Source organism: Megalops cyprinoides, chromosome 19 (genome assembly GCF_013368585.1).
Source record: "Megalops cyprinoides isolate fMegCyp1 chromosome 19, fMegCyp1.pri, whole genome shotgun sequence".
Lineage (NCBI taxonomy): Eukaryota > Metazoa > Chordata > Actinopteri > Elopiformes > Megalopidae > Megalops > Megalops cyprinoides.
The window spans coordinates 18,359,399-18,371,084 of NC_050601.1; positions in this window are offsets into that span (position 1 = coordinate 18,359,399).

An 11,686-nucleotide genomic window follows, 5' to 3' on the forward strand; every position below is an offset into this window, starting at 1 on the left:
GCTACGCAAGCCGGTGCTGTGGTTTAGCAGGCTGGCCACCCAGAGAATACAGTCAATACCATTCAGTAGGATGTGATCTGAAGGTGTCCAAAGGGCCCAAACGAGTTTTGTATGATTTTTGCCAGCTGGGGGTGGGGGTTGGGGGGTTAAAGAAGTATCATACACACACACTCACACACACACAGAAATCAGTTATTAATGCTTATTTTAGAGTAGCCCCCTTTATGCATGAGAACCAAATATACTAACTTCATGCATTGAATACTTGTGCTGGTGTATTTTTAATCAGACAGTGGTGACAGCAAAAGCTAGCTTCTTTTTGTTTGGAAAACTGTAATTATGAATGAACCTCATGAAGACTGCTGAAAACCAATGAGAATGTCTTTGCAAGGAAGGTCGCACAATATCTATAAAATTCAATACAAACTTCATTTAACATTAAGTGGTATTTTACATGCTGGCTTAACGCTAAAATTGTACAACTAAACTCAACTTTACAATGTATGATGTATTCTGTGACAAAAATCGCTATTCTGAACACACATTGCCTTGTGACAACTATGAACCAACTATCATTGGTAAAAGACATTCACAACAGAACAGGTGGACAATATTGATCTCACTAATGAAACTAGTGAGTGTATGTGGTGTGGTATGTATGTGATGGGATTTGCAGGTGCAGGTTGAACTATTTCTTCACTGAACAGTTTCTTCACTGTCACTAAACGTATTCTGGTGGCAGCACTTTTCTTGCTGTCACTTTCACTCTCACGTTAGGTTGAGAGTAATTATACCTCATTAGAATTAATGATGGCCTTCATCTCTGAGGCAGAATAGACACTTCTAATATGTCGCCTTGCTTTTGGAACAAAGAAGAACGTCATACTTTTGCTATTTTTCACCCTCTCTGCCTCTTGCATCTTTTCAGACCCTAACACATCTGTCTGGCTATCTAGATAAAACAGCTACAACTGAATACAGGAATGTCTCTTTTAGTATGTCGAACTGGGAAATAGAGACTGTGATGGAAATGAAACACTGCTCTCGATTAAGGCTGTTCGACCAGATGAACAAAGGGCAGGGGCATAAGGTGTTTTTTTCCATGGCGCCACTCCTGCGAAGTTGTGGTGATGACGTAAAGGAGACCTCGCGGTATGTCAAACGCCTGTCTTTGCTGCAGCGGCCGCTCAGACAGTGCACCAGGTCAACTCCCCTTCGTAGTCTTAACTACTTGATAACAAAAGTCATTATAATGTCATTTTTTTTTTACCATGCACTATTTTTTTATTTTACGCTAATTTCTCAAATGCCGGGTTCTGTTTAAATGTATGTTCTATATCAAATCCTTATGTATTATACAAAAATGTATGTTTTATATCAACACTAAATCCTCTCCGTGCTTTCAGACTTGTTGCTAATACCCTGTGTATAATTATGTCGTTAACTGTGCCCAAACCAAATAAATTTTTCTGCTGAAAGGGGGAAAATTTGTATCATATGCACAAAACTCAATTAACCCATAAATACTCATCAGCAGGTAAAATGTACCTGCGCAAATCGTCACACTGCCGCCAACCTACAATTTACCGAGTCTCTGAAGGCAACCGCGCACAGAAGATCAAAATAATGACGACAGGGAAAGTTGTCCCTCTCTCTATGACATATGTCCAGCCAACTTCACAATGCTTTGAGATTCATGTCATTTGAATTTCAAAAGAACATATTCCTATGTTTTGCAAACGGGCCAATTTCATAATTGCTACCAGAAAGTGAACTGTTTTTAAAGCTTCAGTAAACCACCCTGAATCTAGACTCATTGTTTAATCCACTAGCTGCACGGTTCACTGGCGAAATAATTGCTGATTGGCCGCCTCTTGTGCCACAGTATTGCAGGAGTAGGCCGCGCTGCTGGCCTTTTCTAGTAGCCCATGGGGCAGCAACTGCAAATGCTGCGCTTAAGTTTATTTTAATGGATCTGAAGTATTCATCGGTGCATAGCATTAATACTACAACTCCAGCCGTAGGGACGTTTTTCGCCTGGTAGGAAGCACCATGAATTAAGCTCAAAAAGGTTTAACTAGTTTTTTTTTTTTTCTAGGCCTGCTGTTAAGACCTATTTTCGTACCATGAGAGAATGCAAAGCAAAGACGTTATCCTTTCATCTTAGGACAACCCCCGGTGTTATACGGTAGAATTGGAGAAAAATAATACAAATGTTATGAGATGCAAATCAATTTAAAATATTTATCTAATCGGGAAAAATGATTAAAGACAGCCATAATAGACAGCAGTATTACTTGGATCCTACAGCTTAAGCACAAAATAGAAAATGTAAAGACGACATAATAATAATAATAATAATAATAATAATAATAATAATAATAATAAGAAGAAGAAGAAGAAGAAGAAGAAGAAGAAGCTCTTTCTGTTCTCTTTACAACCACTTCACGTTTTATGTAGAACTCAATTACTTCTGAACATGAGGTGTTTAAAACTGTCATACATCGAAAATAGTAAATCAGAACGTCGGACAATGCCATAAATGCATCTTTTTATAAAGATAATTAAATGTAATGCTGGTCGTTTTTTTACAGCAAGCGAATGTTGAATTTTGGGCCCTGACCTAAAATAAACAATCACGTATGTAATCAATATATAGGATACATAAATAACCTTTCTACCAATGCTCAAGTTATTTTTGCCTGTAAATCATTGATACATGTGGTTCTATAGCTGTCAAATAATATTGCTGATGTCGCCACAGGCTACACTGAAACAAGTAGTGGTTGATTGAAACTGCACACATTGGCGAGAGAGCACACGACATAGCGTCTAATTTGTCCATTAAAAGCGGTGACTCCCAAGTACTAAATCATGTTCTTTTCTGCCTACACATGGTTTTAAAAATTAAATATATGAACTGCAATAGTGACTGGTTTGCCAACGGTATGAGTGAATTCTGTTTCGGAGGACTTAGAGAATTTTCTTTTTTTCATATAGGAGTTTAACTCTTTATCGATAAACATTTATGGACAATAAACAAATACATAAATTTGTACAATTATACAAATCAATAAGAGTTTTAGAAAGCTTACAGTATATCATCCGATGACATTCTTCATTGAATCATCTTCTGAGTTTTTTTTTTTTAATCTCAGAAATATTCCATCAAAGATAAAGCATTTTGTGCTGATATTTCACGCACGTGCGTGGTCGTCTGTGCAAAACTGGGTGGTGGGTGTAATATTGGGATGGTGTTTATGTAGTCTAAACAAAGTCCTATTTATTTTCATTTATTGTTATTATTGTCTACAAGGAATTGTCACAGTTACGTCGCACGTGGCAGTTGTGACCACAGACGTGCATAAAGGTGGAAATAGGAAATAGGAATAGCTGTATTCATAAAATCTGTTAATAAAGTCCATAGAAAATAAATAACAAAGAAGTCTTCACATTTTAGGATAGCGTATCTCTTGCCTTTTGGCGTATGTTCATAGTATCCCAAAGCTGTTACACCTTACATTGAAAAAATCAAAAATGTCTGTTTGAATTAAATCCGCATTTCATGATCGAAAAAACCGAAAATATATAATATAGCCTATGTAGGCTAGCAAAATGTGTATCAATACCATACGAGATATAGCCATATATATGATGGCAGAATTTGGGTAGAATCTGCTTAAAGGTAAAATAATATTAAATTCTACATCCAAATCAGAGCAGTAAACCGCTCTGTTCGTTGGAGTTCCATTAACGGACTCCCTGTGTGAGTGATTAGCCAGCGATGCCGTTTTTGCGTTTATTGCTAGCACCTGCTATGCAAAGGCAAATATATGGTAGAAACTGGGGTTACATTACTGCAGTATCCATTCTACTCACAGCTGGACGAGAATCTACCAGTTGCGGGGAGCTTTACAACAGACACCATCAGGAGGACGCTACAATTTAGATCAACCTCATGCGATCCAGACACGCGAAAACGAGTTGTACTCCTATTGATGGAAAGTAAGGTGGGGTAAACGTTTCCAGTACCACACGTCTTACACGGCAAATAAATCTTAAGCTTTGTATTATTGACAATATGGAGTTTATTTCTGTTTTAAATGGCAGATGATCAAATAACTGCACGGGGCCGATTCGTTTTATTGAACGTTAATGTCTCTTAAAAGGGTGATTTATTGGCAAATATTTTGTAATTCGATATTCACTTTGGCAGTGAAACAGGTAACTCGACATTTTATTTATCCTACTTATTTTGACGGGTTAATTGGTACCACTTAATAATAAAAAAAGACAAGAAACCCAAAAATATTTTTTAAAAACTAAACTCGAAAGTACATCCACATGGTACATTTTATGTGGGGATAGGGATATTAATGGTGAAAATAACGACAGAGTGTCATTTAATATCATGAACGTATACTAAACATTTTAACAACTAAATTATTGAATTGCAAAATTATATAAATAGTGGACGATAGTGACTGCCATCGTTGCTATTTATATAATTGTTTTAATACGTCAATTTAATAAAATATAGTTATTTTACGTACATGTATAATATAGAAATATCGTTATGTAAATATACATACAATATAGAAATATCATTATTTTATTTTGCCTACGGCTCACGCAACAATAACAAATAAGTTTCTCAGTTGTCCATGACAAAAAGATGTTTTCAGTATAAGTATGTATTCAGTATCAAAAATTCATATTATACTGGGTAAATTACTAACTGTATACCAAAAGTGTAGTAAAGAGATCGACCTCTCATTAATTATGTAAATGTGAAGGGAAAGTGAGCTTGCACCGAATGTGATTTTGTGCCCATTTTACATCCAGTTTATCTTGCTCAGTTTAGCTTATCTGAATCTAGAACACACCCCACACTTTCTTTTAACAAAACATACCAAGCAGTTCAGCTTTAAAAACTCTCACTGAAGGAATTAGAAAAAAATGATTACGTTCAAAATGTCCCCTTGAAATTCAGATAGAAATCTCTTCCTAATCGGGAGTGATTGGTCTTTCATGTATTGTGGGATCGAATTACAGTTGTGGTCTCCCAAATACGCTACTCTTACAGCTTTTTCAGATAAGGACAAATTGAGACTATTTTTTCCGGCAATAGATACAGTTGTGCGCAACAATTTAAAATAGGCCTACTACATCCATCTGCATTCAATTAATTCTCACGTTCCTTCTAATCTGAGAGGAGTGGAGTGTGCAATTAAGAGGGAATTTAGTAAGGTATGTCATATGAGTTTGAGACACTTAAACATCTCACCTGGACCATTTTTAACTACCTTAATATTCTTACTTATTACAGGCCTAATGCATAAAGTAAAGAATAAACATATAAACCACTAAATAAATAAGTTCAAAAGGCTGAGTGAAATACATTTTATTTTTTAAGATATTAGAAATTTTATTTTTTGCACCCTTTTATTTAATTTTATTATTAGGCTATGTGTTCATCATATCCACAATGAACTTTGTCCTTGAGTTTAAAAACAAATGCATCAATATAAGTAAGTCCTTTTTTCATGTACAAAAAGACCATTGCGAGTTTGACAGACACTAAAATAAACAAAAAACATGTCTGAAACAATAAATGCAGCCAGATGAAAAATCGCAACGCAAAATTTAAGATGCAGTGCATTGCGGATGCTCAGCTTGGGAGAAACGACCCCTTCGTTACGGAAAAAAATAGGCTAGCAGAAACTGTGAAGGTGGAGACAACACTGCCGATGTAAATTTTTATGTAAATTTCACACGTGCGCTGTGTGGTAATGCGCAGAAGTGTCGGTAACACATTAATTTCTGTCGGTGGTGCTGGACACGTTCATTCTCAGCCTATCACCCACATCCTCATACACGCACACAAACACACATATTCACACAAGCTACTCCTGTATTCCTGTATCCGATACCACATGGAGATAACAGGAGCACTTTGCACAATCCTGACGCGCTATGATGGTAACGATATTAAGAGGAAAAAAAAACATCTCATTGGACAGTAAATGTTTACCTGTAAAGATTTCATTTTTTTATGCAATGTCGGAAGTTGTTTATCAAATGGAATATTTTAAGAATGATCAACAAACAAGTGAAGCAGAAGCACCAGGCTCGTGGAGAGCCTCATTTGTGAGAGCTTCACTGTGAGGAAGGGAGACGGCCTTGTTACCCAGACCTGAGGGAGAGAATCACCGACAGACCAACCGAGGGCAGGCGTATATTCTCAGGAATGGTAAGAAAGCAGTGCTCACTTCACATGCTGCTAGGGTCTGAGAAATGTCACAGCCATGCTGCCCTCAAAATCGTCAGTTCTTGTGATAAAAGTATGTGCAAGGATGCCAATATCCCACTGAGAAAGTGACACGCTTTCCTTCACAGCATGGAGAAGCGCCCCCCCCCCCCCCCCCCCGACCAGTTAAACACACACACACACACACACACACACACACACACACACACACACACAATCAGGAGGCCTCAGAACTGTGACCAAATTAGCTGGCTAACTGAACTATACTTTACCACATTAAAAAACAAGCTTGCTGCAACGGCTTCACGCGTGCACCGAGTTCCTAACAATTCTATGCTCTTTTCTCACTTCTTGGAAGTCGCAAGATTGCTGACATAACTCATTCTGAAGCACCAGACTAATCAAGGCCCTCTTTTAGTGGTTGCCCATTGAACTGGGTTAGACCTTCTGTGGGGTCCTTCATGTTGCAGCTACAGAAAGCCTTCGTAAGCACTTCATAATGATTATTAACCCTAAGAAACCTGACACATGCAGCTATTTTAGGGTGTGCTGCTCCACTGTCTATAATGTATAATAAGTGACTTAGCATCATGCTGAAAGTTTAATACTTGTGTTAACATTATCACATGACATCATTTTCAGGTTGTTGCTGAGGTCATAAAGCATTTCCATTCATACGGGAACATTTCTCAGACTTTATAATAACAAATTGCTATACATACATATATATATATATATATATATATATATATATATATATATATATATATACATACATATATATACATATATATACATCTATATATATATATATATATATATATATATATATATATATATATATATATATATATATATATATAACATAATCTAGGGTACAATATATTTGAATAGTATTCAGTTAAGTGAATGTATTACACCAATGACCTGAGGGATATTAGGTTAATGGGACTTCTGGTACACACACAGACAAGGCTTTTAGCATTAAGCACAGAGAGTTCTCTATTTTGGTCTTGTACAGATTGTTGAGCACCCAGAGGGACCCCCTGGGTTATAATGCTGTGGAAAGCTACCCAAGTGCACCCGCCTCTTTGCATATGGCAGCGCATTGAGAGGAGGAATGGGGCTGCCATTGGCCTTTACAGGAGGGCCTTGTGGGGGAAAAAATGTCTGCAAAAAATATGTTATTCCACTGCAGATGCGACGCTGTGCCAAGCTTACTCAAAATAAACAGGAGACCCTAGAGATGCGCTTGTGAATTTACCCAAAGATAGTGGCCGGGGTGGGGATGCAGTTCATTTGAGGTCGGGGACTTGGCGCCGTTTTTGGACTCATGAGGGACATGGCAGAGGCCTTGGAGGAGTTCGCTGTCGGAGCAGCTGCAGCGGAGGGGGAGGAGTCTTCTCTGGAGATGATGGAGCCCTGGTCACAAAGGAGCCATCTCACATAGGCCAGCATGGCTATAAGAGGTGCACTGTCCCTTTGAGTCAGAGCAGCAATCCTGTCCACACACACACACACACATACAATACACACACCCACGCAAACACACACGCGTGCCCATGCACACACATAGACACACATAAACACACACACACACACATGCACTGTGGAATCTATGCCAAATCAAACAACAGTAACATTATGTCTAAAAACACCAGGTCCATGATGAGGCCAGTGAAGGGCTCCAAAAGGCAGACAAGACACCTGTAGGGTCCAGTTTAGGGCACGGTTTGCCACAGGAGTCCCCATTAGGCTAATGGTTTAAACTGCCTCCTTTCCTTCCAGTAATTACAGCAGACTTCAAAACACAAGTGGAGGAGCCACGCGAGGGAGGGGGTACATTTGGGGCGGGGGTGGAGGTTGGGGGGGGTGCATCCCTCACTATTTCCCGCAAAAGTAGTTTCAGATGTGCCTTGTTTGCGCATCCAGCAAATAGCATCTTTGATATTTGCATATTGGGTGCAGAGGGCGCAAGGGATAGGGCAACTTTGCCATCGGTACAGCAGAGGAGGTGGCATCTGCTCCACAATGCAGGATCCCCCCCCCCCCTCTTTGCACTTGTGCTGGGTGAACTGGAAACAGCTGGGCAACAGACAGACAGAGTGTCAAAATGGGCATCCGAGGCACAAGCCTTCAAGCCAAGCCACAAGTGAAATCAGTATAAAAAAATGACCATACAGTGCTTTCACAATACTGCCGTGAATGGCAGTCTTTCCACAGTGTTCCTAGAATGTCACGAGTGTGCAATGTTGGAGCTTAAGGTTCTCAGATTTCTGTGTGTGTATTCATGTGTGCCCTATAAAAAACATTTCCATGGCATTTGAGCTGGCAATTGTGTCATTTCAATAAACCTTTTAATTAAGCCTCCACGAAGCCACAGGCTATTCGGGGGCGCCGCCGTTCACCAGCCACCTCAGGAACCAACAAGAGGAGGCATGTCATCACTTCTCCTGCCCGACCTGTTCCTTGGAAACCCCGCTGCAGAAAGGACAGTCGGAGATGCAAATTTCGTCAGAGTGAAGGGAAACGTGCACACACACAACTCCTCTCACGCTCTCCCTCTTTCACTGTCTCTCAATCTTCATCACATCACATGTAGGCCCACAAACTCATATATGCCTAAAAATGCAAGGACACACACACACACACACATACACACCCCTAAAATGCACACAAGCATAAAACAAAGACCTGCACCATGGCGTTGTCATGGAGACACAGGCATATGAGGGCAGGTTTACCAAGCTTAAGGACTGACTATCTGGAGATACCTGTCCTTCAGGTAATGTGGCGCTTTTTCAATATTTTGCTTGCATCAGTTCAGCACTTGTTTCAATACAGCTCTTCTTAATGCAACTCTTATAATGGTTTAGCTCTTATTTCAGTTCATCCTGTGTTGCAAGGCCACTTTTATTTAAGTTTAGGGCTTGTTTCAGTATAGAGCTTGCTTCAGTACAGCTCATTTCAGTGCACCGCTTGTTTCAGTTTAGCTATTACGTCAATGTGGTTGTTGCTTTAAATGTGGCCTTGGGCTTCCAGGGCATAGTCTGTATGGCACAGCTGTGCCTGCACTCTGCAACCCATTTTGAACCTCTGTCACATTCTCTGATACAGCTCAGGTTGAAACTCTGATCTCGGGCAACTTGACCAACTGGTCTTGAGGTTCCAGTTCTAAGCCACAGTCCTTGTCTTGAACAGACAAAGTGCACTGTAAAGTATTGAAAGACAGCAGACGAGGTCCTCTTTGACTAGGATTGACCGTTTTGTACGATATGAACACAAAGCTTGATTGCTGAAACCAGGATCACACCCCCAACCAGAGGGAAGCAGTCTATCCCTGATGATCTTTCACAGGGACTGTCATCAGATCGAGTTCAGCTCCTGACTGTAAGCCCGAGATCTGTCATGTGTTTAGTTCCTTTGTCACCCACAATGGCGCACAATGGCGCCTACAGCTCCCTGCCAGCTCCAGTTGCCTGTTTAACAACCTGGGATTTAGCCATCTGAGGATGAGTCAGGCTGCTGCTAAGGGGAGAACTACACAAGGGACGTCCGCTCGATGGACGAAAATAGAATTTAATTACAAAGATAGGCTCAAAGTATACAAAGCTACGCGTCTGTGTGGCCTCCACACATCCGTTCTGTGTGTTGCTGAAATGGATGAGCTCTTCTCTGTTTCTTATGGACTGATTCTTTGGGTAATGCCCCTGGCCAAGCCCAAATTTAACCCTTTAGAATCCAATGCAGTTCAAGATTTCCTGTGTAAGATCTCCAAAGCTGTTGTCAAAATAAAGCGCAAGAACAAAGAAGAATGCGCAAATTGCAAGATGTATTTATTTCAAGAAAGAATAATTGCACTTTTGTAACAGGCCATAACCAATTTATACACAATGCCAATTTGTAATAGTAAGGCATGAAATCATTTGAAGCTTGTAACCATCACATAACTGGCTACCTAGTGTGAGAGTTAGCACATCTACATTTATAAATGTCACTGTCACAGTCAACATACAATATTCAAGTTTGACTTGCTATGTTTATGGCGATCTTCCTTTTGAAAGGTTGCCTTGAGTCAGCTTGCTAGCTGTGAGAGCTGTTAAAATGGTATTGTTAAAATGGTCCTTGGTTGTAGTGTAGAGAAATATACCAGACACAGAATGGAGATATGATCCAGAGTTGGGAAGTTAGAATGAGAACATCCCAATGAAGGGGTCATACAGTCCACTGGCTCCGGGTTTGTGTGGACTGAGGGATTCAAGGTTTGCTATTTATCCCAAGAGTTTCTCACCACTCATTACTCACCACATTTTCCATTACAAAATAAAAGAGAGTAATCTCAATATTATAATGACAATTCTGGCATCCAGCTATAGTAGTTAATAAGGTGCTCTAACATAACAGTTATATAAAATACAATACACTGGCTTGAATACAGCTAAACGTTATACAAAGTCTTTTGAACCCAGGTCATCCTCACACACATTAGTATCTAGTGATCGTAAACTCAGGTAAGAAAATTATGTCATTGCAATGTTCTGTCAACATTGTATTTTGTTCATACAGTGGACTTCTCATAATTACAGCTGATCAGAACTGTTGTGACATTGTACAGTTAAGCAGCATATACACATAGCAGGAGCACTCACAGAAACAGCATATGACAGGGAGTTGACTGCGTTTAATTTTGAGCATGACATGTTCAATAAATGTTAAACAGTTACATATACACATAATGCTCACATAGTGTTGTGATTGACAACAATATGGTGAAATCCGATACTGATTTACACCATGAACCTTCATAAATGTAGACTGCACTGCAAGAAAAGCTGTCAACTAAACATCCAGCGCACCTTGTAACATTAATGACATTAATGACATGACATGATTTGGCATTATGCCAAATATCACTTAATGCGTTTGTAAGTACACCAGTCACAGCGTGTTTTAAAAGTACACCAATCACAGCAGACATTTATGTATGCGTGCTATGCTGAAATATTGTAATATGATATATGCCTTATGCACAATGGCCTGAGCAAAGTTATTGTATTATATTGTATACAAAATGATGAAAAGATCTAAAAAGTATGAAATGTGTCTAATAAGAATACAAATACAACATTAATACATACAAACATTAATTACTGATACATACAAATACCACATGAATATCTGATCTATAATAGGAGGAGAAAATGGGTTCAATGCATATTTCTCAAAAAAAAAAAAAATATTTAAGTAAAACCTTTGTGGGAAGGAGCTTTTGTGAGAGTGGGAGGGCTGTTGTAGTTTGTACAATATTAATTACAGTACATGAGCAGCAATGTATGCTAGAATCTCAAGTCTGGATATAGCAGATCAAAATCTATTCCATCATAAAGCCTCGACAAGGCCATATAACAAAGCCAT